Raw genomic sequence first — 27,866 nt, forward strand, 5'->3', positions numbered from 1 at the left:
ATGTTACAACTATACACAGTCGTAGCTAGTACGTTTCTCCCTATCCCGGCAGAACATCGCCCGTATTTATGCGAATCTCTCGAGAAAGCCCCATTCATCGAACACGCTATAAGCTCAGTAAGCTGTGAGTTTTATCATAGATACAGAATGTTCTTAGCCCTGGTGACCACCACTTTAATAATGGCTAGGTATTGTCAATTTAAACATATGTGCCCACATAATAATAATGGAGACTCAAGTGACACCACCACAGATTGTGGAGACACAACAAGTGAACGAGGATGCACAACAGATTGTGAATGAGGAATGACGTAGAACCCCCCCAAAAATCGCCGCCAGTAGAAAGGGTGGACTGGCGAGGAAAGTGAAAATAATGCATAATTCAAATATTGAACATAGTCCTCCGATTAAAACTTGGGCACTAGGAGTTGTTGCTATAGCGGCTGTATGGTTGTTTTATAAGACCGGAGAAGAGAAAACGTCACCCATGCCCGATGTTCCAACAAGTTTAATTAGAGGTTAGCCGCTATATAGTGCTATAAGAAGCATGACTACTCAAGTTACAGACGGCAAAATGTTGGTAAACGCAGCGGTGGTCACCGGCTTGGCCATTGGCTATGCCCGTATAATGATTACTAAAGCCACACCACCCAAGCTAGATTTTAATGGTTATAATATTGATATGGTCATTCTTGATATTGGATTAGCAACAAAAGATGTGCCCATCAAACAAGGGCTTATGCAGGAAGACATAATGAAGTAAATAAACATTTGAATATATTATACTCATATAAACATGGCATCAATTGCAATGATGGTCGGTGGAGCTAATGCTAATGCTTAAGCTTTTGTCGGGGGGTACTTTTTTCCACTCTAATTACATCAGGCGGGGAAGCATTAACTGTACATGTTCTGTATGTTGGATAGGGGTCAAAGGTCTTATTGTTTATGTAAGAAACACGGTGATGATAGGGTCAGGAACCAGTTTATTTAAGCTAGGAAGAGATTACATCAACGAGAGGAATAGGTTAGGGAGAATACGTATTTAGATATATGAGAAACAACCATTTAGAGATTTGATTCATTTTGCATATACCATTAAACCACAATGTTTTTTTGTGAGAGAGTTGAAGGCTTTAGCAAACCAACATGGTCTACATGGATATTCTCGATTGAGAAAAGCTGAATGGATCAATTTACTCGGTTTGGAATACAACAAACCCCAGACTGTTAGAGAACTATCATGGTATAACATTTATGCTAAGTTATCCTGTAATAATTAGATCTACATCAAGTGCTTTTATGAGTTATCATGGTGTAATATTGATACATCATTTCATATAATTAAAGTTAAGCAAGTAATACTTATCATCAGGTAAAATCCATATATAAAATATCAGTAGTTTCAGTTATAGCTTTTTAGATAGATGCTAGCCTAAGGTAATGGGAGCGCATCTTCTAGACATACAATTCAATAAGACAAGAGTTACGTCTACATAGTTTAATAGATTTGAAGCTTTTAGATAAATGCTAGCCTAAGGTATCAAGATCCCATCTCCCAGATAAAAGATATGTCTGCATACTCTTATAGATTACCTTAAACTATTTTATTTAAGTAAGTCTGTCATCACCTATATTAGAATAACATTCAGCAATAACTTCAATTTAGACTCATTAAGGATTAGCCCCCATACAAGCTTGTCTATAGGGCATTAAGGATTAGCCCCAACACAAGCTTGTCTATAGTGTCACCATAATCTCTTCCAAAGCATCCAGTAAATATGTCAACAAGATTAGTGCCAGTCCAACAGGATTAACAGGATTAAGTATTCCCCTCTGTCTAGCCATTCATTTAGCATAGGGCACAACCAATCGTGTATCAACCAATCATATTCCTTTTTATTGTTCAATTTTTTGTTAAATACATACTGTAGCAAAGTTTTAGCAGAGAAGGGGTTTGACTCTCTTACCAAGCAGACCTCTCTCTCACAGCCCAGAGGGTTGTACCGACTCTCTGTGTCACCCTCAGCTATTATCTAAGTCATTGTAAATTGTTAATTGTTCTTGTAAATAAAATTGTGATTAGTCAGACTAATTCCCCCAAGAAATCCAGCACGCCATTTGGACGGTTTTGTTCACCAATAACAGTCCATGATAGAATTCAAAGCCCAAGCAAAAAACAGTGGGCTGAGAGATTTTTCTCGAATGAGAAAAGCTGAATTGATTGCTTTACTAGATGATAATCAATCCGATGATGTTGATACAAAACAACAAGATGATGTTGAATTTAAATTTGTTCCCACATCCGCCATCGGTGGTAAATATCTAAGAGGTTGGTAGATGGATATTAATTCCAACAAAGATGTTAATGATGTTAAGCCCATCGTATCAAGCAAAATTAACGAGGAATTAGATGACTTAAATAGTATAAAATACCGGAAGACGATTAAAATGTTATTGAGTAAAAGTAGCACAGACGATAGCACCGAATATACTGAACCATATTTCCGGAGCAATCAAGAAGTTATAACCGAATCTAATACTATAAACGCATCATCAGATACATGTACATCAATTCAGAGGATACAGGAAACTTTGGAACACTGGACTAATAGAGGTTCGGGTTGGGGTGTGGATAAAATTGATAGTTTATATTTGGATATAGCAAATTATGTGCCCTTTAAAGGTGGATCTTATAGAGATTTACCTCCGTATTATAAAAAGAAAAAGCTATAGTTAATGTAAGAAATAAAGGCGATGACTGTTTAAGAATTGCGATAACATCTGCATTGTTCCCCGCAGACAAAAATCCGGAAAGACCTTCGAGCTATCCCCAAAACGATGGACTCAAGTTCGATGGTATGGACGAACCTACACCAATATCCCAAATTGATAAGGTGGAAAAGCAAAATAATTTAGCTATAAATGTTTTCGGACATTCTTCTAAAGGAATTGTTGTACACAGGATAAGCTCGGCTCCAGAACATATTTCAAGAATCAATTTATTTCTAATCGAAAAAAATGGTAAGTATCATTATACGTGGATAAAGAGTTTAAGCAGGCTATTATACTATCAAACAACCCATAAAGAAAAGAAATATTTCTGAGAAAGATGCCTACATGGGTAAACCAGACAAGATCTATTAGAAACGCATAAAGAAGACTGCAGAGGTGTTGGACCGAATGCTATCAGGATCGATATCGATATACCTAAAGATGGGAAAAATATATTAAAATTTGAACATTATCGTAATCAAATGCCAGTACCGTACGTAATTTACGCTGACTTCGAAGTGCTTATTAAACCTATAGAAAATAATCAAGATTATCAAGATAATCAAGATAGTTTTACGTTCAAAACTCAAGAACATATTCCTTGTTGGTTTGGATATATAGTTGTAAGGTATGATGGGGAAAACAAACCCGCCAGTGATTTACAGAGTTCCTGATGCAGCGGAAAAGTTTCTAGAATATCTACAAAGGGAGAATAATCAGGAAATATTTATCGCGTAAGAAACCAATGTGTATGACGAGGGATGATTGGAGGGCCTATAAGAAGTTAACGAGTTGTCATGTTTGTAATAAACCCCTGAATGGGGATTCCTTAAGAGATCATTATCGGGGAGCCACGCATAACGAGTGTAACTTGAAACTAAAAATGAATTCTCAAACAATACCCATCCCTGTTGTGTTTCATAACCTTAGAGGATACGATTCTCATCTCATTATGCAAGCTATCTCAAAGACCGATGGTTAACGTATATTCCTAATAATATGGAAAAATATATATCGTTCTCCTTGACTAAAACTATTCATTATACGGACAAGGATGGGACAGCCAGAATAAAGCAAAGTAATGTACTTAGATTCATAGACTCCATACAGTTTCTGTTATCTTCCCTGGACAATTTAGCTAATGAGAACAATCCCAATGACTTTGCAATAACAAATAATTATACCGATCGGTGCCGTCATTTTTTGTTGGGAAAAGGTGTATATCCTTAAGAATATATGGATGGTTGGTCTAGATTTGACGAAATTAAATTACCACCCCTTGAATCATTCTATAGTAACTTAACAGAATCTAAAATAACCGATGCCGATTATAAACATGCTCAGAAGGTGTGGGATAAAGTAGGTTGTAAGAATTTAAGCCATTATCACAATGTGTATCAAAAATCCGATGTACTGTTACTCGCCGATATATTCGACTGGGCATGGTACTATTCCAGTTCCGGACTGTCGTGGGATGCATTGTTGAAGAAGACCGGTGTAGAACTAAAATTACTCACAGATTACGATATGCACTTGTTTGTTGAGAAAGGATTAAGAGGTGGTATATTGATGGTAGCAACAAGGTATTCTAAGGCTAATAATAAATAAGTGGAAGGATATGATCCAAGTAAACCCGACACGCATATATTATATCTCGACGCCAACAATTTGTACGGATGGGCTATGAGTCAACCTTTACCCATGGGTGGTTTTGAGTGGGTCGATGTGAATGATATCAAAGGTGATGATATCCCCTCAGATTCCGATAAAGGCTACATACTAGAAGTTGACTTGGAATATCCAAATTTGTTACATAAAGACCATAACAGTTATCCGCTAGCTCCCGAAAGATTAATGATTAATAAAGATTGGATGTCGGAATATCAACACTCCTTGATTGGTAAGACAAGGTTAGCTAACGTAGAAAAACTCGTACCAAATTTGATGGATAAGACAAAACATATAGTTCACAACAGAAATCTCCAGTTATATCTATCGTTAGGTATGAAACTAAAGAAAATACACAGAGATCTAAAGTTTTATCAAAGTCCTTGGATGGAGCCCTAAATAAAGCAGATTTAAGAAATATAGCTACCAGCGATTTAGAAATAAACCTTTATAAGCTCATGAATAACTCAGTATTTGGTGAAACAATGGAGAATCTAAGGAAGCGTGTTAATGTTAAATTAGTCAGGTCTAAATGAGGAAGAAAGAATGAGGAAACTTATAGTCCTGCTTTTAACAGAAGCAAGATATTCGATAACGACCTAGCCTAGTTGCATATGCAGAAGAGTAATATAAAATTTAACAGACCGGTGTACGTTGGTATGAGTATTCTTGACTTGTCAAACACTTAATGTATGACTTTATTACAACGAACTTAAGAAGCAATTTAGCGATAGATGCGAGGTGTTATATACAGACACAGATTCTTTGTTGATGGAAATACAAACTGAGGATGTGTATAAAGATATGGCAGAAAAAATAGATATGTATGACACGAGCGATTACCCGAAAGATAATCCACTGCACAGCATAGTAAATAAAAAGGTGTTAGGTAAGATGAAGGATGAATGTGCTGGGAATCTTATAGCGAAGTATGTCAGATTAAGACCTAAGATGTATTCTATAAAGAAGTCCGATAATGGAGAGATAAGAAAAGCTAAGGGTGTTAAGAAGTATGTAGTAAAAAAGCAAATCAAACACGAACAGTATTATGAAGCATTATTCAACGGTAGAACATTCAAAGGAGAGATGAACTCTTTAAGAAGTTACAATCATAGGATATATGGATTAAGAATGAACAAGACATCATTATCCCCCTTAGATACAAAGAGATGGATTGATAATGATGGTGTAACTACCTATGCTTATGGTTATTTATGGCGGTAATACTGTATAGTTTGGAACTATGAGCAATTCTTCTCGTACAAATGCCGTGTGCGGTCCATCATTAAGATAATAAAAAATAGGCTCTCCTTCTTTCGTAATCAATCGACTAATGTTATATGTCTTGAGGGACCAAATCGGATTGGTTGCACGATGTAGGCCTCCTTCGAGTTCACCGGGCTGGTACAAATATCTTATAGTTACTCTATCCGGAATTTTTCGTCCTTTGCCTCTCCTCGGTGCTGAAGATTCAGAGGTCACAGATTTCATTTTAATCGCAAAGGATGGTTTCTTTCCGATTAATCTCGTTACTTCATTATTCAGCGCTGATATAACAGATGATAATCGTGTCACCCACTCGGTTGATCTCAATCGCTCAAATTTCATTTTGATCCCATACTGATAGCCAAACAAAGGTTCCGCTAATGTCCTGTTAAATCTTTCAACGATAGCTTGACTACGGTGGGCATCTAATTCACCACGCCTGATTTCAACATCGTGCTTTGGTAACAGTTTAGTTATTGATCCCATAAACTCGCGACCAGGATCTACTTGAAATAGCTTAGGCCATTTTAATGGTCGGCGTTTATATATGCAGCTCAGTGCATTAGCTACTTCTGTTGAATCTTTCGAGGTTAATGGCTCAGCTTCTTTGAATCGACTAGCCACATCCACTACGGTTAAAGCGTATTTATACGTTTTGCGTCTTACCTTATCATAGGGAAGAAACAAAAGGTCAGCCTGATGAACTTCATTTGTTGTAAAAATATCAAACTTCTTCCTCGGTATATAATGCGGTGCCGGTAAATATATTTGCCAAATCACATGTTTCTTTAACCAATCCTTGGCCACATCTTTAGATGCCTTAGCCGCGGTGGCTAATTTTTTTATTGGTCCTATACCTTTCCAATATCCTCGTGGACTATAGTAAATTTTATTCATTATTAATCAATATTGATGTTTCTTTTAATTTGTCTCCTGACAATCGTTGAATCGCATCATCACTTAGTAGTAGTATAGGTATATAAATCTGGTTCCAGTTGAAGTGAGCCAGAACCCCCATTACCTGTACAACTCAGGGCCATCCAGCTACATTCCAAAACCCGCATAGGGCCTATCTTCTTACCCCCGCGTCTACCCCATGTAGACTGGGACGCTGTATCTGTTCCTCTCCTGATTGTGGTTCTTTCCTCACTGCCATACCGATGTCTGTCATGTTTGGCATACTTTCCCTGGGTCTGCCAGTCACCATCTACATGTGATGTGTCGTATCGGTCTGGGTTGTGAGTGTTGACGCTCACCCACCTCACACCTTTGTGCTGTGTATCTGTCTCCATGGTGTATATTGTCATCACGTGATCTTCTTACCTCGAGACGCGCACCCCTCACAGCGAGCCTATCTTCACCCACAGCCGTGGCGATCGACCTCAAATTGGCTTCATATAGCCTTTGTTGACTTGTCAGAAGCAATGAATATGTCTTTAAAATTTCTCAGATCTTTGAGTTTGATTTTTGATTTTAGAATGTCAATCTTATCTGCCATAGACTTACAGGTAGCCACGACTACTCCAGGGTAGCGGTTGTTTGTAGAAGGTTTTCTCACAGCTCTGTCAATCATTATATTTCTCAACTTCAATCCCTCCTGTAAAATAGCATTCACTTTGTTCCTTATATTTTCCCCTTCTGTCTCGCATACATTTTCAAAAGCGATGTTTAATTTTATAGATTCTTCTTCTCTGTCATCAATCTTCTTTCTTATTTCACCCAGTTTTTTGTCTTACGGTGTCATTGCTATCACGTGCCGTCTGTTCAATGCAATATATTCTATCATGTACGAGTTTCACTTTCGTCTTCATATCTTCCTGTACCTCTTTCAGTTTTCTGTCAAAAGTATGTTCTATCTTCTTGAGCATACCATCTTCAAAGCTGTCCATACGTGTTTTGAGTGCTGTGGTCAAAAGATTCATAGCCTTCAGTACGTCACTAATCCGTGTATCGTCACATAAAAGTAAATCATCCCTGTTCACTTCGTTCTCATCTTTACATTTCTTATTCATATTGTCCACCTTGTTATCACTTTGATCTTTATAGTGTCGTTTACGGCAATTATCACCATGATCAATGTCAACACAGATCGCTTGGACATGACATGATCGCCATGACAGTAGAGACGAAATCCTCGTCAGAAGTTTGAGCCATCGCTGTCAGAGACTATATTAATGCTCAGATGTGCAGATTTTGTTCACACAGTGTATATACGTAACGATCGTATAATATTTTCACATTACTGGATTTACCTTGAGGTAGTTTTCTGCGGTTATATGTTGCACATAAGTGCAGGGCGTCAGCGACAAAGACAGACCAGGCCAATCAAGACCCAAGCTATAGAGCTATCCTCAAACACATCTGCACCCTACGACAGCCAAGGCAGGACTCCATATGAGTTTCACAAGTAGTCTCAAACATTCTTTTCCAATGTGGTTCACACATCTCCGGGTGAAAACTCAAATGTAAAGAAAATAGAAAAACCAGTCACGTGTAACAAACACCAACTGTTTTTAGTTTTTAAATGGTTCGGGCATGTTTGCTGCTTTACATATAAAAACTATCTTTCTCTGTTCTAAGTGGCCCCTGTTCTAACCCGTGTCTGTGTATACACATCGTAGTTCTAGATGACCAATGTTACAACGTGTCTTTGTGTATACACATTCTAGCTTAAGTGGTAACGTCGTAGTTTTAGCTGACCACTGTTATAACCCGTATCTGTGTATTCATCAAGTAGTTCTACACAATGTAGTTCTTACTGGCCCCTGTTATAACCAATCCCTCTCTTAACCCGTCTCTATGTTTCACCAATGTAGTTCTAACTGGTCCCTGTTATGACCCGTCTCTATGTATACACAATGTAGTTGTAACTCATCCCTGTTTAACTCGTCTCTGTGTATACACAATATAGTTCTAACTGGCCCTTGTTACACAGCAAAAAAAGTGTAGGTTTCCATCTTCCGGAAACATTCCGGATACCTACTCATTTTGGATCCGGTCAGGATACCTTCCGGAAACCTTCCGGAAACCTTCCAAAAAAAATGTCAAAATTTGGGGGGTGCATTTTGTTCACTTAAGTGTGAAACACATAAAAAAATTAACTTGAAAATACCAAGCAATTTGAAGGTTGCTGAAGGCATCTGGAAGGTTTCCGGAAGGTTTCCGGAAGGTTTCCGGAAGGTATCCGGATGCAAATTTTCTTCATGACTTGCTTCTGGTAAAAAATGTTAGCCTGTGCATTTATGTAGCTGTTGTAATATTCTGGGTTACTTTAATGGTAAATATCCTCCTAAAACATTTTTGGAGAAGACAATTGTTCAATTTCATATATTGTCCTTTTCAGATGTTAATGGTGTTTAATGAACAAACATCAGTTCTCGTATAATGATATCCTTAAATTTCATGTCCAGATTTCCAGTTTGTACTGAGAAAAAGAAAAAGTCATTGACAATGTGCTCACTTGGGCCTTTGGTCCTAGTGAGATGATAATAAGACTATTTGTAACGGTACATGTACTTGTTATATCCAAAATACTAACTTCATTGAAATTTGCCTCACCCTAGTTTTATGGTACTACAGTAAGCTCTTCCTCAGTTACTGTGAATTCTTTTATTAAAAGGGATTGAGAGTTAATTTGACACTGGAGTTGTAACAACTGCACATATATGTGTATTCAAATAATATAACAACTATGTGCTTAATACTTCACAAATATCTCCAGAAATAGGCATTTTGGTTATAATTGCAGAAATACTTTATGAGTGACCCCTCCACTATTGCCTTGATCTTACACTTCAACCCTTCAAGAGTTATCACTTTTGAGTGTGAATTTGACCTTCAATATCAGTGATACATATTTCAAAAACATTTCAAAGAGCTATCCTGCACATAAACCAAATATGCAGTCCTTTGGTAGAATTCAACATATCATTGACCAAAATATGGAAGTAATGTAACCAGTATATGTATGAGGGTTACTAAGACTTCTGCAGAAAAGGCAATTTAGGGGAAAATGTAGTATATATAGATCACACGCGACCTTTTTCCAACTTCGACCCCTGTCCAAAGGAAGAGTTAGACCACAAACAAACTTTTTGTCTGGTTGTGACTTTGACCTTTGACATAACAGATCAATGTGGCATCAGACGTTTTCAGAGCAAAGGAAACATGTGTTATTTATTCTTGAGATGCCCAAGCAATGCATGGTTTCATAAGATAAGTGTGGCTATTAAACTGAGGCAAACATTCCCATTTACACAGCTGGCAAATGAAACATAAGCAACAATCAAATTATCAATTTCTGTTATTCATATGCCTATAGTATATCGCACATTGAACAGTGTTCACATGATGGTTCCTGATGCAGTATGCAATTTCATCCTATTCTTCAATACTCATAACAGAGTGTGATAACTGTTTGCTTGACAGTACCTACGGATTATGTTCACCAGTTCAGAGAACTTACTTTCCCTCAATCTTTTCTTTCTATATTGCCATGGATGAACAGGAACCAGGATGAGGGGGTACCAGTTAGACTCTATCTCTGCTGCATTGTGTTAGTAGAATTGTGAACTTTCCATTTGGTGTTTGGGTCCACATTTAAAGACAATAAGTCCCATTTATCATTCCTTTCAAGTGTTTACCACATGGCTCAAGACAACAATTCCCTGAATGTCCTGGAAGAATTCCACTCCAGCTTGGCATTGGTTGGTCTTCTCACATTAGCCAGACCAGCCTGTGTGTGTCCCAGTACCATTTGGCATACAACTTCTCGGTCGGCCTCCATTGAAATAACAGGACCCTCGTCATCGCTGTCTGCAAATCACCTCTGATATCTGAAGGGGTGCAGCCTCTGTTTAGGACTCCCTTGTCTCGTCCTTCCAGACTGTCAACCTGGAGTACTCATCCAGGGATCTCAAGCAGGACTTCAGTTTCTGCAGCATTATGTAAAAAGATTTTAGCAATCAAAAAGAATTGTTGCCACATGTACTTACAGATAGAAGGCAGCAAAATCACTTAAGTTTTCATATGTGAGTCTTGTTATATGCTAAACATTTAAGCTAATCACATCTCAAATCTCAACCAGACAAACCAGTGACTAATGTTATGAACTCGGTCCAGACAAACCGATGATAACTATTATGGACAATATCCCACATCACTGTGGTATGATTACATGCGATCAATGAGCCTACTAAATCACTACCTCATCTATTAATTAGGCTTGGAATCTTTTTAAGAGATGTTATTTAGTGATTGTTTAGAACTCATCAACATGGAAAAATATATATTTACAATCCTTGTCATAAAGCCAAACTATTGCTGGATGCAGTGTTAAAAATGAGTTGGCTTTAACACTGCTTTGAACAGTATTCCACATATAACAACGCAAGTTAGCTTGATGTGGGAAGAAAGCCCTAAGTGATGCAGGTCTTTGATGAATCCCACGAGCATGTGTATAATGCTGACAAACCTAACAACATAATCGGGGAGAACCAGGATTTGAACCCATGAACTATAGGTTTCTGCTAAGCCCAAGAGATGCAACTCTGCACAGAAAATTGTAGTGCCTTAGATAATAGGACATCCGTGCCCACAGCGATAAGGAACAAACTGAAGACATATTTGCGAAATAACCATATGAACCAAACAGAATAATTTCAAAATATTTACCACTCACTGTTGCTCTTCTGTGGTCTTTCTTTGCATTGATGCTGCACAGATGACTGTCTCTTTTATTCATCCGGACATTCTACAAACATAAGTAGATTCACATCACAGAAAAATGTCCAAACTGTACATGTTGTACATTTGAATGAAAAGACCCCGGTTGTGATTCCGACTTAGAACTACCCTAATCATAATATTTCATGTCAAACATTCAGAGATGACATTTATCCCCATATTTAACAAATGTCAAAACAATATTTTGACAACAAAGTCAGGGTTATTCAACACATACATTACATAGGAAATAACTTGTTCGAGGTGAATATCATTCCATGAATTATTGCCAAATTTTATTGAAATGCAGATTAATGCAATGCAGTATTTACTTCTATTTCTAGGCTATTTGTTTGGCTTTTCCATGGCACTGTTTTGACAGAGATCTAACCTTGAGTAGTATAGAGTCACCAGGCAGGCCCTGTTTTTGGTGGAGGGAAAGGTGGAGGGAGCGTGAAAGGGCCCCCCAGCCTATCGGAGCGAGCGCAAGGGACAGCGCGTCACAGGTGTGGGGGAATGAAAGGTGTGTGTGTATAAGACAGAAAAGAATTCGTAAGTAAACAAAAAGTAAAGGGTATTCGATTGAGCTATGCGTATGGCGTGCTGCCCTGAATAGACAAGCAGCCCAGTTTGAATTGAGCGCGCTTGACAACTCACGTGACCACGTCGTTTCAAATTGTTTGTTGGTCGTAATGGTTTCGTTTATTTCAGACGTAAGTAGAAATTACAATTAGTGTATAACTCAGTAGTCGTTTCAAATTAACCGCTGGTTTTGATGAATGCAGGGTGTGTGTTGAAAGTACGACCATACCGCAATAGAGACGATGACAAATAAACCCTACGGTTTGAGTTTTAACCGTGTAACATATTATTTTGAAAATAGATAGAAAACCGATAACTACATGTAGCAATGTGACGGCACGACGCTAGGTTTGTTGGGAAAGTGATGGAAGCAATCTATAGGACATTTTCATGTTTACAATACTCACCCTTAATTCGAAGAGAGAACAGAGTTTATCATGGAAAAAATGTTTCACGAGGAAAATGTTATACCACGTCACGTGTGCATCACGTGACTAGGCCCGCAGTATATGAAACAGATTTGAACCCAAAGGGAATCATTTACAGCGCAGAGGCCTTCCGTACCACACTGAATGCTTTTCACTTTGCTCGGTGTTATCGCTTATTACCTAGAAGATCACAGCACTTTCCTTGAGTCATGGCAACGTGCAGTACAAGTCCATCTACGGGATCCACAAAGCAAGCAGTGGATTCATCAGAAGAACACAGAGAGAGTATGTTTCATATCGGCAGTAGTCGCTACATCAAGGCTACCCGTTGGAGTGGAGAGTGGAAAATAGACATTCGTCAATACGAATGGAGTGCTGAAGGCATACTGTATCCCACCAAGGCAGGTATTTGTTTATCTCTCGATCAATGGGCGCAGCTGAAGGTTATTGAAAAGACTGTGTCAGACTCGTTAAGTCAAATCCTGAACAAGGTAGATTGCTCTCTCTGTCTACCGTTAGGGTGTAACGTTTTCCTAACCATGAACTCGCCAAACAAAGTCATGGATATACGGCAGTGGTGGCTACCCGATGGCGAACGGGAAGTAAAACCGACGCGCAAAGGCATGGCTCTTAAGCCAGAAGAATGGCGTCAGCTGCTCAAAGTCAGGACGCTACTGGATGACTGTATGGCATACAATCCACGCAGTATGTGAACGTTATAATGAACTGTGACTGTGCAGACTATACGTCGACTGCATCATGATATCATTTTCTAAATATAACAGATATAAAAAGAAAGTACACCACGCATACTGTTTCATTCAGGCATGAGGCTTCCTTACGAGTCGCATCCTTCCCTGAAACCTAGCCGAGAAAGAAAACTTCCATCCTATATAGAATGTCGAGTGACAGAATGACTTTCTTCACCTGGAAGTACGTGCAACGCGAACCCGATCGGATCCACGAAACCGTCGTTATACAGTCGTCTAGATGGTTTCAACATCGGGAACATTGTATACAAGATGCCGAGATGAAAGTCCCCAACGAGGATAAGAAGTTAAAACGAATCATCACTAAGAAGATGAAAGCTATCGTCGTAGACGAAGTGGAATCGGTTGAAGTCACTGACTACACGTTGTCGTTACTGACGCTATGCTATACTGTGGAACTGTGTAAAATTATCAAACGACTCGCCGTTCAACTGTGTTTCGGTTGCATGTTTGAACAAACTGACAGTCAATACCATACTTGTCAAGACTTGTCTGACCAACACAAAATACACCAATACATAAATACAGCCTTAGACGAAGTGAATGACGATCATGTGATTGATCAATGGATTCGATTGATTCACGAAGATCCAAGCTTAAGCAGCGTGTCTTCCCACGCTATCTGTCAGTATCGGTGTAAGGACCATCTGGACACTCACTTCAAAACGGGTGACTGGTTAAAAGACATACAGGACCGTGTATGGAAAATGTTGTATTTAGAAAGAGCATTCCGGTGAACGGTATGCTGTTGTATATAATCCGAAGTAGCATCTCAATAGCTGTACACTCATGTTTGCCTTGTATGTAATAAATAATAATAGTATTGAACAATGCATGTGTCTGTTTATCATTGCTGTGTATATAAAGAGAGTGTGCCCAGATGGGGCGGTCGCAGTTGAGTTTACCTCAGGAGACAGAAACATGTCTGGTAAGTCACGTGTAACACCGTCGTCGTCTCGTCAGAAAGAGTTAGAGAGCTATTACTTTAATCCCAAGTCCCCGGGTGCGTATTACGGTGCCTCCAAATTTCAACAAAGTTTAAAAAGACGTGGGAAAACGGTTAGCGTGTCCAAGGTAAAAGCCGAATTGAACAAGCACGATGCTTACACGCTTCATAAGTCGGTGGAACGCAAATTTCAACGTCTCAGAGTACTCTATTAAAGCGAATTACGCCGAGAGAGTCATTCGAACGTTGAGGTCACTCATAGCGAGGTATCTGACACACAAGAACACCGAGCGCTATGTGGACGTGCTACCCGATTTAGTGTATAATTACAATCACACCGTACACAGAAGTTTAGGCGAGTGGGCTCCTGCAGATGTGAATGTGCGAAATGAAGTCAAAGTATGGAATCATTTATACACGAAACCATCACCGTACATAACACACAAGATCCGTCCTTTTCAATATAAAATAGGGGATATCGTTAGAATCAGTTATTTGAGAAAACCTTTCGCTAAGGAACACAACTTGAGATGGACGGAAGAGTTATTTAAAGTAGCAGCCCGTTATCGACGACAGGGTATTCCTTTATACACGCTGAAAGATTTTCACGACCAGTTCTTAAAGGGATGCTTTTACGAAGAAGAATTACAGCGTGTTGATAAAGATTTAGATACCGCATGGGATATCGAAAAAGTGTTAAAGAAAAAGAAAGACAAAGGGAAATTGTACTATTTAGTCAGGTGGGCAGGCTGGCCGTCGAGTTTCGATTCCTGGGTAGAAGCAAGGGAAGTGAAGGACAAGTAAAATGGATAAATACATCGTGTTTAACAGTGCAGACTCCCGGGAGTATTATCCGGACAACACGCCTTACCGTTTCCGGGTGAAACTGTCTCAACATTTGAAACTGGAGGGCATGTGGATGGTGGCTCTGTTAGAAATGAAACTAGGCCGAGTCGAGTTGAAAGATATCAATAATACCACCATTGACGTGTTGTGTAATCTGTGCGACAGTTCACACGTGGGTGAGAATTATCTACCTTTATTGAGACGACTCGATCTGAGAGACGGACCCAATTATTATTTTCACCAGCCATGGTACTTACCCGTTATTATGAGAGACACGTCAGAAATCGAAGTGTATATAAAGAGTGCAGAAGGAACATCGCATTCATTTCTGAAAGAGACCGTGAACGTATCACTCGTGTTGCGACGGTATCCCTTTCTGACTTAAGCACGATGGAACGGAAACTGTACATTCCCGACACTAAGAAGTTTGTGGACTTTTTAGTAGATCGCGGAAGTAAGCATGAGGGAAAACAGCTGATCAAATGTCGACCCATGTCGCGAATCATTCCCATCGCACCCCTAGCCAAAGTATCACCCAGCCGCGACTCTAAATTGAACGTAACAATGACGTCACCCAATCAGAACGTGGTCCAGAGAGCCGTGGCGGCTCAGAAACGAACTAAGGCTATAAAACGCAAAGCAGGAGACAAGATTGTCACTTCGAAGAAAGTACGTCGCGAGGGTAACAGCTCTAAACGATCCTTCATCGAGTTTAAAGATACCCCCGCTATCGACCCCAGAGACATCTTCAACCAGTAACCATGTCGGTACTGACGGAGAAAGAGTTTACCGAAGCCCTGCCAAATAGCTTAGATTTATTCGAACTGCCACCCTATCAAACCAGCATCCTTCAACATTACTACGAGAACGTAAGGCCCCTGTCCGTCATCACCGATTCCAGTCCGGTGGAATTTCACATACCCAATGGAGGGAAAGACTACATCGACTTGAGCAAGACCCGACTTCACGTCAAACTCAAAGTCACTCACACCGACAAAACGCCCTTAGCCGATAAAGAAAAAGTAGTGCCCGTCAACCTCACTTTGCACAGCTTGTGGAATCAGGTGAGCGTGTTCCTACAGGGACAACAAGTGAGCTCCAGCAATGCCAGTTACCCTTACAAAGCTCTCATGGAAACCGTCCTCGACTACGGCGCCGATACCAAGACCAGTCAGCTGACCAGTCAGCTGTATTACAAAGATTCGGGTGTCACTGTGGATGATTTTAACTCCGCTGATCCCTATGCCGGTAGCAATGACGGTCTCATTAATCGAGGAAGCTTCATCGCCGGAAGCAAGTCGCTCACCCTAACGGGACCCCTCATGGAAGACGTGTTCGGTTTCGACCGTCATCTGGTGAACGGCGTGGACGTGGGGCTCAAACTGTTTCGCTCCAACACGACCTTTGTCTTGATGTCCGACGAGACCGATAAACATTACACCGTCGAACTGCAAGACGTGTACCTGAAGGTATGCAAACTGAGGATCAACGACGCTCTCATCGTGGCCCACAACAAACAGTTCGAAAAAGCCAACGCCCTGTACCCGTACGAACGATCCATGATCAAAATGGCCTCGGTCGCCTCGTCCAGTCTGAGTTTTAACTGGGACGCCATGTTTCAGGACGAAGTCCCCAGTCGACTCGTGGTCGCCTTAGTGAGGTCCGATGGGGTGAACGGATCGTACACGGTCAATCCCTTCTGTTTCCAAGGCGACATCGTTAAAAGCATGGGACTGTACTTGAACGGTACCAGTGTACCCGGACGACCGTTAGAGTCGAACGACGTCGAGGCTTACGCCGGTCTGTACGACTGGAATAACAAATGGCGCAAAGACAAAGGTTTGAACTTGGACCGCACGGAATTTTCCGTAGGTCATGCCTTGTACGTGTTTAACCTGCAAGACATACAAGGCGATGGAGGGGAATATCTAAATCTGGTCAAGTCGGGTAATCTACGACTAGAAGTCCAGTTTGCTCAAGCCCTCGCCCATACCTTCAACGTCATCGCCCTGGCCAAGTTTCCGGCCCTCATCGAAATCGACCAAAGCCGTAACGTGTTTCTAAAGTAGACAATGTACAAACGACAGTTACAGTGTGCCATCCGTAGCGACCCCAGCCTCCGTACACACGTGGTGGGTGTGTACGCGAGAGATACATTAGCTAACATCACCGTACCTTCCAGTGGAAAACCATGGGGATGTGTGGCTAACACGGACCTAGCACGTGGCGAGGGTCAACATTGGGTTGCCTTTTACTTTGACGGGAGTGGAGTCGGCGAGTTTTTTGATAGTTATGGACAGAAACCCAGTTACTATCATCGTGAATTTGAATATTTTATCAAGAGACATTCTCGCAGTTATCGATATAACACGTCTGTTTTACAGCAATCAAGTTCGAGCGCTTGTGGATTCTATTGTTTATATTACGCGTTACAGAAATGTAGAAATAGTGCTAGTTTACGAGATATCGTACAGATGTTTGGTACAGACAAAACACGCAATAATGCGTATGTGACTCGCTTTATCTGTGACTATTTCAAGTACTGTTTGACGTGTTTTACGATATAACACGATCTTTCCTCCTGTAGAGTGGTAGACGAGTCAATAAAAACAGAGAAAATGTCTATTGTGTTTCAGTTCTATATATGACATGGACGTATGTATATGGTTCAATGTAAGTTGGGTTATACGGTTTTCATGATTATTTAGGATCAAAGTCTCACGAGTACGTGTCATTGTCGAGTGTGACACCGTACGATTCAGACATGGCGAGATACGTCCTGCGACATTACACGTTTTTCAGACAACTTCTTTCGTCGAACGATTACCAAAAAACCTTGCGCGATATTCGCAGCATGAACGGCGAGCAAATCAAAGGTACTAAAGCCATCGTAAAGCGATTGCTCGATGCTCGCATCCCGGTAACACGCGGTGAGAATCGTCGTTTCTTACAGCCTCATCCCCACAACCATTATTTGAGAATGTTGCGACGTATCGCTCGTCCCGACACGACGAATAGAAGCATTAAGCGAACCCTGTTAAACCATACTCCCTTGATTCAGTTTATATTCGAGTACGAACACGTCAGACAGGTCAGAGACGAAGCCCAAAGAGCTCTCCAAAGACTGGCTAGACGTCAACAACGGCCACTCGTACCGAGGGCTGCATAAATAAGCCCGCACCAGTGACAGAATGTATCAGTTCAAACAAACACTCCGTGAAATATGTCCGAGAAATGTTTGCTCCCTTTCATCACACCTACCACCTTGTCCGTAATCGGGGGCACGTGTAGCGGCAAGACCTATTGGACGAAACGCCTGTTAGAGAATGCCAGTACCGTGTTTGATAAGCCACCTGACCTCATCGTGTACTGTTACGGGGTGTGGCAGGATCTGTACGCCGACGTGCAGCAATCTATTGCTAACATTCAGTTTCACGAATCTTTGCCCAGCGAAAGCCAACTACGTTTGTGGTCCGATCAGTCGAGCAAAAACATGATTCTCGTGTTAGACGATCTCATGATGGACATATGTACCAGTAAACTCATGTTAAACGTGTATACCACCTTGTCGCATCATCTGGGTTTTACCGTAATCAATCTGCTACAGTCCGTCTACCCTAAAGGTCCCTGTTCACGGACGGTGAGCGTGAATACGCATATATTCGTCTTGATGAGGAATCCCCGTTCCGCTCACGAATACAAGATTTTGGCCTCGCAAATATTTCCAGGTCAAAGCAAGTATTTTTCGGAATCTTACGAGGATGCCGTGGAAGGGAGGAAATACGGTTATTTAGTCGTGGACGCCTCGCCGTACAGTGACCCGGAATACGGAAGCTTACGCACCGGCATCTTACCCGGCGAACTTTGCACCCTCTATTTTCCCAAATAAAAAGCGATAAACACGCTTTAGTCGAGTCAGTCTTACAGCAGCCGCGCTATGAGCAAGGTCTACTTTTGGACCATCGTGTGTAACCCGCCATCCTCTACCTTGTCCGTAAGAGCTACCCCGCACCAGACCGAAGAGATCACCTTAAAAGAGAGCCCTACGTGGTTTTCATCGAAGGAAGCGTGCATCACATCTCTTAAAGAAGCTTGGCAGATTGGAGTGGACCAACCCGATTCATACGGCGGGCCTGTAGGTTATACGTACAAAAAGGTTCGCTTCACACCATGAGCGAGTGCATTCGAGATAACGTGGATTTTCTCCACGTACTGAGTCGGTCTAAGCCTGTACAACGTAAAACATTACTGTCTCATCTGTCCAAAAACCAGTTTAAGGCCATCATCACGCTGTTACATAACATTATCATCGGACACATTACCGTGACGGATCGCGAGAAAAAGACCTTGTACCGGTACAGAAAGATCATTCGGTTACTAGCCAGCAAACGGGAAGGATACAGAGCTAAAAGGGAGTTGCTGGTTTCTTTTCACTTTATATTACCACCTTGTGTGAGAGCGCTCGACAGGTATTTCGCACCTAAACATGACGAAACCCATGATCCTGTTATCTCGCGAGACGTACCATCGCCTGATCCAACCTCCTTCCGAAGATGGAAGCCAACCTCCCTCCAGCCCTGAAACCCCCACCAGCCCCTATGCTACAACAGCAGCAGACTCCAGACAACACTACAACTGAGGAACCACCGGCTGAGCGGGACACGACCATCCACGATAACATCGCCTCACATATCCCACAAACAACAGGAGGAGGGAATGCAACAGTAGCGAACCCACCCCTATACTGTCAAGATGTTTTATATCTACTGTTACAACGCGTCCACTCGAACGACCAAAAGGGAAAGTTAGTGTCGCTATGGCAATATCTCAACCAACAAAAAGAGCTCGGCCGCATTAACTGGAATGCTAACCTCGAATGGTTGGATAAACACGGACACCCTATAAAGCATTCTAATGTGATTGACTGCATTCGACAGTTTATGTTACACTGTAACGATATAAAAGATGTTGGATTTCAAGCATTTACCCGTCAACTGAAACATCTACCCAACTCACAACCCTTTTTCTCTCAGGTGGGAAAAGGCAAGAGAAAACGAACTCAACCCATGTTCGTGCGTGGCAAAGTGAGGGACGGTGTTCCCGGTGCGAAGAAGAAATTCAAACCATTAGAAACTGTAAAATAGTATGGAATCTCTCTTGTTGTTAGTTTTAAACGTGAATTGATAGAAAGTTTGTCTCATGTTGCCACTGGAAACTGTGTATTAAAATGACTATACTGTCTTATGTATCACCATAACGAGCTGTTAGTAATAAACACTGATTCGATAGAATGGAAGTCTCGTGTTGTTTGTGTGAATGTTATGCGGTACATAGAATGGCAGTACGCTACAATCGCTCTTAAAGGGCCTGTCCCCTTTGCGCCTACAATAAGCACCCTACCCACACCCCAATTCGCAAGTCTCGTGTTGTTTGTGTGAATGTTATGCGGTATATAGAATCGCAGTACGCTGAAGTCGCTCTTAAAGGGCCTGTCCCCTTTGCGCCTACAATAAGCACAATACCTACACCCCAATTCGCTAACAATACACATAATAGCGCATAGCATCGCCCTCCGAGACTATAGGGTGTAGAATGGCTCCCATGAAACTAACTTTGTCTCTTTTGCTTACAGCAAAGGAAACCAGTCTTATTTTCTCACGCGTGTCGTCAACCGCAAAGGAAACCAGTCTTATTTTCTCACTTAACAGCGAAGGAAACCAGTCTCATTTTCTAATAAGTTTGCACTATGCAGTTAACTTATAGAAGGCAGTACATTCTATTCCGAGTGGGTACGGGACTGGTATGTGAATGGATGTATTATTTCATACTCGACTTCTAGAAAGTAGACCTACATGGCATAAGACAAGACAAGACAACCAACACTCTTTCAAAAATAACATAGATTTATTTATGTAAATACATTTGAGAAACCTAAATATCACAGATAGCGAAGAGAATACTTTTGAAAGAAATACTTATGTTTATCATAATATGCTTCTAATAATAATAAATAAATAAATAACTATAATATGTACACTACTGGAGTTGAGGGAACGTGCTTGGGAATTTTGTTTAATTTTCTGCTAAATTTTCTAAAAGTTCGGCCAAAAAGGTGTCGGTGTCATCCAACCTGTCTTCACGGGAAGGCCAAGGACAAAGCTCTAGGTCTAAGGGAGCGGTGTGAACGCCGTCGGCTAAAACTCTGCGTTTGCAGTAGAGATAGGTCAACCCCTGTCTACGCTGGTGATACGTGCACATGGTGTTGCCTTTTAACCTAAATCCGCGGTTCGAACCTTCCCCAGGAACTCTCGTGCGCAAGACCTGCCGAAACGCAATTAGAGGGTTTTTCAATGTGCGTTTGGAAATGCCTTTCGAAGAGAATTTCACCTTGCGCAGGATTTTGAGGATCAAGGGAGGATTCGAACGGCGGCTGTTGTGAGATGTATGGCAACGTTGGCGACGGGCTCGACGGAGGAGGCGTTGCGCTGTCTGTACCGTCCAACTCGGCAAGGGACACGGAATGCGCTCGAGAGTGGATTGGGATACGGCGTAAGTCTTACTGCAGAGCCCAATCATTTCCTCTCCTTCGTACTCGAGTTTAAATAAACCCGGCGTACGTTTATCGTGAAGGGCGTGCGTGGAACAGCACGTGCGTGGAAACCAACGCATGGCGACGCCCTCTTGCGTCCCGCATAGTCCCTGTAATTGATGATCATACTCTGGCTTCATGTGGGGACGGATCACCTCTGCTAAACACGGCACACTGAGCGCCATGTAAGCTGAATCCGTATCCATTTCGCAGTATTCAAAATCACTACGATCTACGTACACATCCATGAAATCGTAGTAAAATTGAAGCATGCGCAACTTGGCGTACTGCAAGATGAAATATCCCAGTTGCACCGGAGTATCGAGGCGGAGTAATTTCTTGGCTTTCTCCACCTCAAAGTACTCATCTCCCAGTTCCGTCAATTTGCGAAACTGGGGTATGTTCACTTGATCACTCGCCGCCGTAAGCAGAATTACCGGTCAGTTTTGCCGTATCACCGCGAATAGATTTGCTAGGGTCGCTGTCGGCTTCTCGTCTCACCGAGCACACATCACTGACAAACCGTTGGAAGCACGGTTTCGGAGTGTACTCTACGACCTGATACACGCGATCGACCACCAGACCGTGTTCGAGATACCATCTCAACAAAGGTGTGGCGATCATCATTTTACGCGCTTTCACACCGCCAACGAGCATGCGCCGCGGTTTTGTGCTTAGGTCGTTCTCCCGAATATAGTCTTGCATATGTTCCCCCAGCACCTCGAACGGAACATCTGCGTTACAGAACAAGGGAGTCATTTCCTCGAAATACTCTCGAGGGGAGAGACGAGTACCGTGGGGGTTCTGTCCGGGGATCCACTGTTCGGGTGTATGAATGTCTGCTTCGACCATGCCAAACAGTTCTCCGGTCAGCACCCCTTGCAAGATCCGACGTTCGCTCACAGCACCTCTGTTGTTGCGATAGAAAGTTGGTCGTTTGGCGTGGATGTAACAAGCGAGATCACGAACAGAGCAAAGGTGACCCCCTCTCTCTCGCTCTCTCGGAACAGTTTTTGCCGGGCCACACCGGGCACCGACATGGTGGTTTTAAAGAGGTCGATGCCGTCCTCGAAATAAAACCGTTGCATTTCTTTTACGGCTTCGACAAATGGGCCTACATCTAAATTGTTATACCACTCGAGGAAATCTCGAAACGTGGACATCCCTTCCCGTCTCCAGACTTCCTCGAGGTCGGTATAATTGTCCTCGACTGATTTCAAGCCGTCGTCGAGGACAGATTTCTGTTTGAGACTGGAATGCCAAGCCTCGCCCAAAGGTGGAAGCCGTGTTTCTTCCAGCTTGTCGACCGTATCAAGATACTCGTAAGGGAAAAATCCCTTTTTCTCTTGTACACCGAAAGCTTTCAGAAACTGAGCATAACTCGTTCCGGGAGAGAGATACTGGGTGACGTCAAGAAATTTAAAACTCTCGTTACTTTGACACAAGTAACCGTTGTTTTTCTTGACGGTGAACCCGCGAGATTCCGCATCGTCGAGAGAGAGATGTTTGGGTAGCTTTTCCTTGATCACGTTCAAGTCGTAACGAGCTGAGTTGACAACAGTACCCCAAAAGTTTCCCGTACAAACTGGAGAGTTGCTTACGAAGCTGTGAAAGAGGGTTATTCGGAGCACCCTCTTTCTTCTCCTCATCTCCAGACTCGGGCAAACTAGCCAGTCGGGTGATGAGGTAGCCCAGCTGAAAACTCCATTTCTCCGTGGCGAGTTCGTTCACTCTGGAGGCGATCTGAGACATGTACTTTATCATGTCGCCGATCAATACTTCTTGATCGGCATTGACGATGCAGTGAGGAGAGGTAAACCCCTCCACTTTGCAACACACACTCACAGAAATGGGCCTGTGTTCCTGCATCCACCTCAGTTTCTCGGTGCCCTGATTGATGGGCTGGAGCAAACATTCAAAGTCGAACACGATAAACCACGGAAAAAATCTCTCTCCGGACTCGACAGATAAACCGTACTCTTCCAACTCGTCAAAGACACTTTTGGTACGCCGGTGGAAACCACCGGGAAAGGACAAGGTTGTTTGACCCGTACACGTGCGCTGGTGTTGATTAAAATTAGATTTGTCACGGAAGAGCTTTTCACACGTGAGGCACTGATAACGTTTACAATACGTTTTCATATCAGTGATGAGGGACAGATGGGATTCATAGCGGTTTAGAAAGATGTCATCGTTAAACTGGCCGCGAGATTTATACAGGGGTTGAGCTATCCCGATCTCGTTGAGAGTATACACAGACAGGTTCACACCGAAGCAACTTTCGAAATGAGAAAAATGACCTGGGTCAAGACCGGTATACTCCTCGGGGCGAACATTGTCCAGAGAAGGAAAAAGTTTACCCCGAGAGTATACCACCCATTCATAGTAAAGAGCTCTAGCAGGTTTTTCTAAAGAACGCCGTGCGCAAGGGTTGCGATGTAGCGCCAAGCAGCGGAAAGCACACAAGTGGTCCTCGTAAAGTTGACCACGGTCATTACGATCTAAAGAAAAGATGGTTTTGTGGTTTTAATATAAGCCGGGAGTGGGGAGGGGGGATGGCCGAGAGGAAAATTTGTTCTGTAGACGTAAAACTGTACATTCGTGATCAAAACCGGTTTCCATTTGGTGTCGGGACGCTGTTTCAATACATGAGAGAGGAGATCTAGGCTTTCTACTGCTTGACGCAATCGCTCGAGTCCCTTGCACTCGGTGACATAGATGGGAGATGAAAACAGAGCATCATTAACGTAGGGATGGAAATAGCGATAGCGCCCCGTTTCCACGTGACGCAAGGTGACACCGAACGCTAAATTCATTCTAAAACTATAATTTAAAGTTTGATAAATATCCCTGGCACATTCCATCAACTCACCTATCGAAATGACATTGGTCACGGGAACGTTGAATGTCGAAAGCACGTCCCCGTGATGGTCCGGGGCCAGGATAAACGGAGCGTTCAGGTCATAAGCCTCCTGAAGTCCGAGCTCCGCTACCTGGCCATTTTCCGCGTCCCAAGGGGCCGGATCCTCTCCCCAGGGACGATCCTGGAGCTTGTTCTCCTTCCCGTCGCCACTGCCGGACTGGGACGGCAAGACCCGATGTCCCTCTGTCATTTGGTGTCGGTAGAGAGACGACCGGGTCAGAAAACGTTGGTGGCAGGTGCGACATGAAAAAGCTTCAGTCGCACGGCGGGAAGAAGCTGTTGAGAGAAATGTATACATCATGAATAACTGAACGAAATGCATAGACTTAGGCTTCAGCTGAATGCTATAGTTCTGTATAGTTATGTATATCTTAATCATATGCATACCTCCAGGTGACTTCATTTCAGCGCCGCTCAGCCCCGAGGAGGTGGACGGTTGGGGCTCTGTGGTAGTGGGTCCTTTAATAACGAGAGATATAAAATGGTCTATAAAACTAACTCATGCTCAAATCAAACGTAAATATAAAATAAATATTAAAAAAAAAAAAGTGTTGATTCTGTTTCGTTCTATAATTTCTTATACAATGTATTATAAAGAGAATGTTTTATGAGTGTATTTTAATGAAATAATGTTCATGCTAGCAGTTCAGAATCAATATCACACTTACTGTCGGAATGAAGTCGTCGGAAATGCACGGCCAACTCACGGGGAGATGCAAATTTTTCAGAGCATTTCTGTAGGCATAAAAAGTAGTTTTACTATTACTTGATCACACTTATGCAATGAATGTAAAAACAACAATAACTCGACGATAGTGATATTTTAAGTCATATAAACACCGGAATAACACGAATTTTATGACAGTACTATTTTATAAGTTACAGTAACAGGAAATTTCTGTGTTGGTAAAAATAGATCTTATGAAAACCTATGAATGCATAACCAAGACTCACAGTGCCGTTTTAAGTCTTAGTAACGCTGTACTACCACGACATATAGATAGATGTGTAAAAAATAGATCTTATGAAATATCGTTTATACATAAATTTCAAAACTTACGCTACACTGGTAGTGCTCCAACCGCTGCGAGAAGGTACACTTGTGTTGTTTCAAAATTTCGTTTCTGGAAAACGATTTGGTGCACTTCTCGCAAACGAAACGCTCTCCCCTGTGTGTGGTGCGGGCGTGTCTAGCCAAATTATCACGGCGAGAATAGGATTTCTCGCAATGTGGACAATCGAAGGTTCTGAAATGAATTAATTTTCGCCGTTAGATAGGATAACTATTACATGGAAGTACGAGACATTTCGGATGAAATGGATGTTACAACAAAATAAAAAAAATAAAATAAACTCACCCTTTTGGAGAATCCATCTTGAAAACGCTATTAGCTAAAGAAGAAGAGGGCGCAACTCAATTGACGTGTTGTCGGTTTGAAGGCTTTCAGCAGACTAAGGCGGTAACAGTGTTGGCTGGTGTATTATATGTTGTAGAATGACCAAATAGCTCTGCCTTATATCGTGTTGACAGAGCGCTCTGCATTCAGTTCTTTCCACACGCCTTCAGCGTTATAGTCAATGCAGGGTGACGTGACGACCTCGTTGTTGCGCGCTAAACGTAATTAAACGACACCGCTAGCTCGCTGATTGCTTAGTCTTATCTATTTGGCTATATTTTTTTTTTTCTATACGGGTTGTCTAACGTTCACGGTGTACAACGTGTAGACCGTACAAGATGAATTTGATCCAGCTAGACGTACATTTTGTTTCCCCTTACCTACATTAACCGGCGTATAACGTGTTGACATAACCCTCTATTGCGGTACTTGTACTTTTCAACACACACCCTGCATTCATCAAAACCAGCGGTTAATTTGAAACGACTACGTGAGTTGTACACTAATTGTAATTTCTACTTACGTCTGAAATAAACGAAACCATTACGACCAACAAACAATTTGAAACGACGTGGTCACGTGAGTTGTCAAGCGCGCTCAATTCAAACTGGGCTGCTTGTCTATTCAGGGCAGCACGCCATACGCATAGCTCAATCGAATACCCTTTACTTTTTGTTTACTTACGAATTCTTTTCTGTCTTATACACACACACCTTTCATTCCCCCACACCTGTGACGCGCTGTCCCTTGCGCTCGCTCCGATAGGCTGGGGGGCCCTTTCACGCTCCCTCCACCTTTCCCTCCACCAAAAACAGGGCCTGCCTGGTGACTCTATACTACTACCTTGATATGACACTTTGTTCAGAAATGATATAAATAAGAGAATACTTTATCATTCCCAAGAAAATTTGGGTTACATTGTAATAGCACAGAGAAACAAGCATAAGAATCATGATTTAAGTTAAATACACTCGACCCGTGAAGATTCCGGGGTAGAATAGATCTTCAGCAACCCATGCTTGCCGTAAATGGCCACTATGCTTGTCGTAAAAGGCGACGAACGGGATCTGGTGGTCAGGCTCGCTGACTTGGTTGATGCATGTCATTGATCTCAATTCCGTGGCTCGATGCTCATGATATCAATCACTGTGTTGTCTGGTCCAGACTCGATTATTTACATACCGCCGTCATATAGCTGGAATATTGCTGAGTGCGGCGATAAACAACAAACCAACCTAAATACACTCATACATACACACACAAACACAACATCCAAACACCAGGGTTAGAAATTGGCACCAGTCATTTTGACATTTTAAAGGTTTTGCTATATGCTATCATTTTAGGACTAGTGGACTAAAAGTGTTAGTTTCTACCGCTGCAAACACTAATCAACTAATGAATTGGGTGGTCAGACTAGGTTGTCATCATACTCTGAGGGCATGGATCTTTGCTGATAATAACAATCACTAGATTGTCTGGTCCCTGTTCAATTATTTACAGGCTGCTATCACAGAGCTGGACTATTGTGAGTGTGATGTTTCACACTGCATTGAAATATACCATGATGTATACATGTAGTTTGTATTCATCACAAACAAAAATACTCACTCAATACTTGGTATCCTCCCTGAGGATGTCTGTAATCCTCCCCACAAACCCTGAACATGCTGAAACAGAAAACAACTAACTTGTCTTTATCCTTTCAATGTTTCAGTGTGAATTTGTTAAAGATTGATAAGCTGTCATAATCCATATCTCACTTTCAGGCGGTTCAGGTGGCAACACATGATTGGAATTGAATGCAACATTTTGTTTGACATGCACTTTGCCAGATTTATACCCTTGGTAACTAACCCTCATCATCAAATCCCAGCGTTATGTTGAGAATAAGGACACGACCCTTAAAAGTCCTGCACCTGTAGCTCTTATGCAAGCCCAAATAGAAATAC

At 41.9% G+C, this 27,866-nt stretch overlaps 1 protein-coding gene and 1 long non-coding RNA gene across 2 annotated transcripts in view; one reads left to right on the top strand and one right to left on the bottom strand.

Moving 5' to 3' along the window:
- The window catches only part of LOC124120995 (golgin IMH1-like), an 87,591-nt gene that overhangs the window by 29,898 nt on the left and 29,827 nt on the right, over window positions 1–27,866 (top strand). The window lies entirely within an intron of this gene.
- LOC125379325 lies at window positions 10,376–27,562 on the bottom strand. The gene is made up of 3 exons (XR_007220679.1): window positions 27,526–27,562; window positions 11,383–11,461; window positions 10,376–10,643 (listed from the first exon to the last, which is right to left on the bottom strand). It is a non-coding gene; the product is annotated as an uncharacterized LOC125379325 (long non-coding RNA).

Source organism: Haliotis rufescens, unplaced genomic scaffold (genome assembly GCF_023055435.1).
Source record: "Haliotis rufescens isolate VD_foot unplaced genomic scaffold, xgHalRufe1.0.p SCAF_14, whole genome shotgun sequence".
In the NCBI taxonomy this organism is placed as follows: domain Eukaryota; kingdom Metazoa; phylum Mollusca; class Gastropoda; order Lepetellida; family Haliotidae; genus Haliotis; species Haliotis rufescens.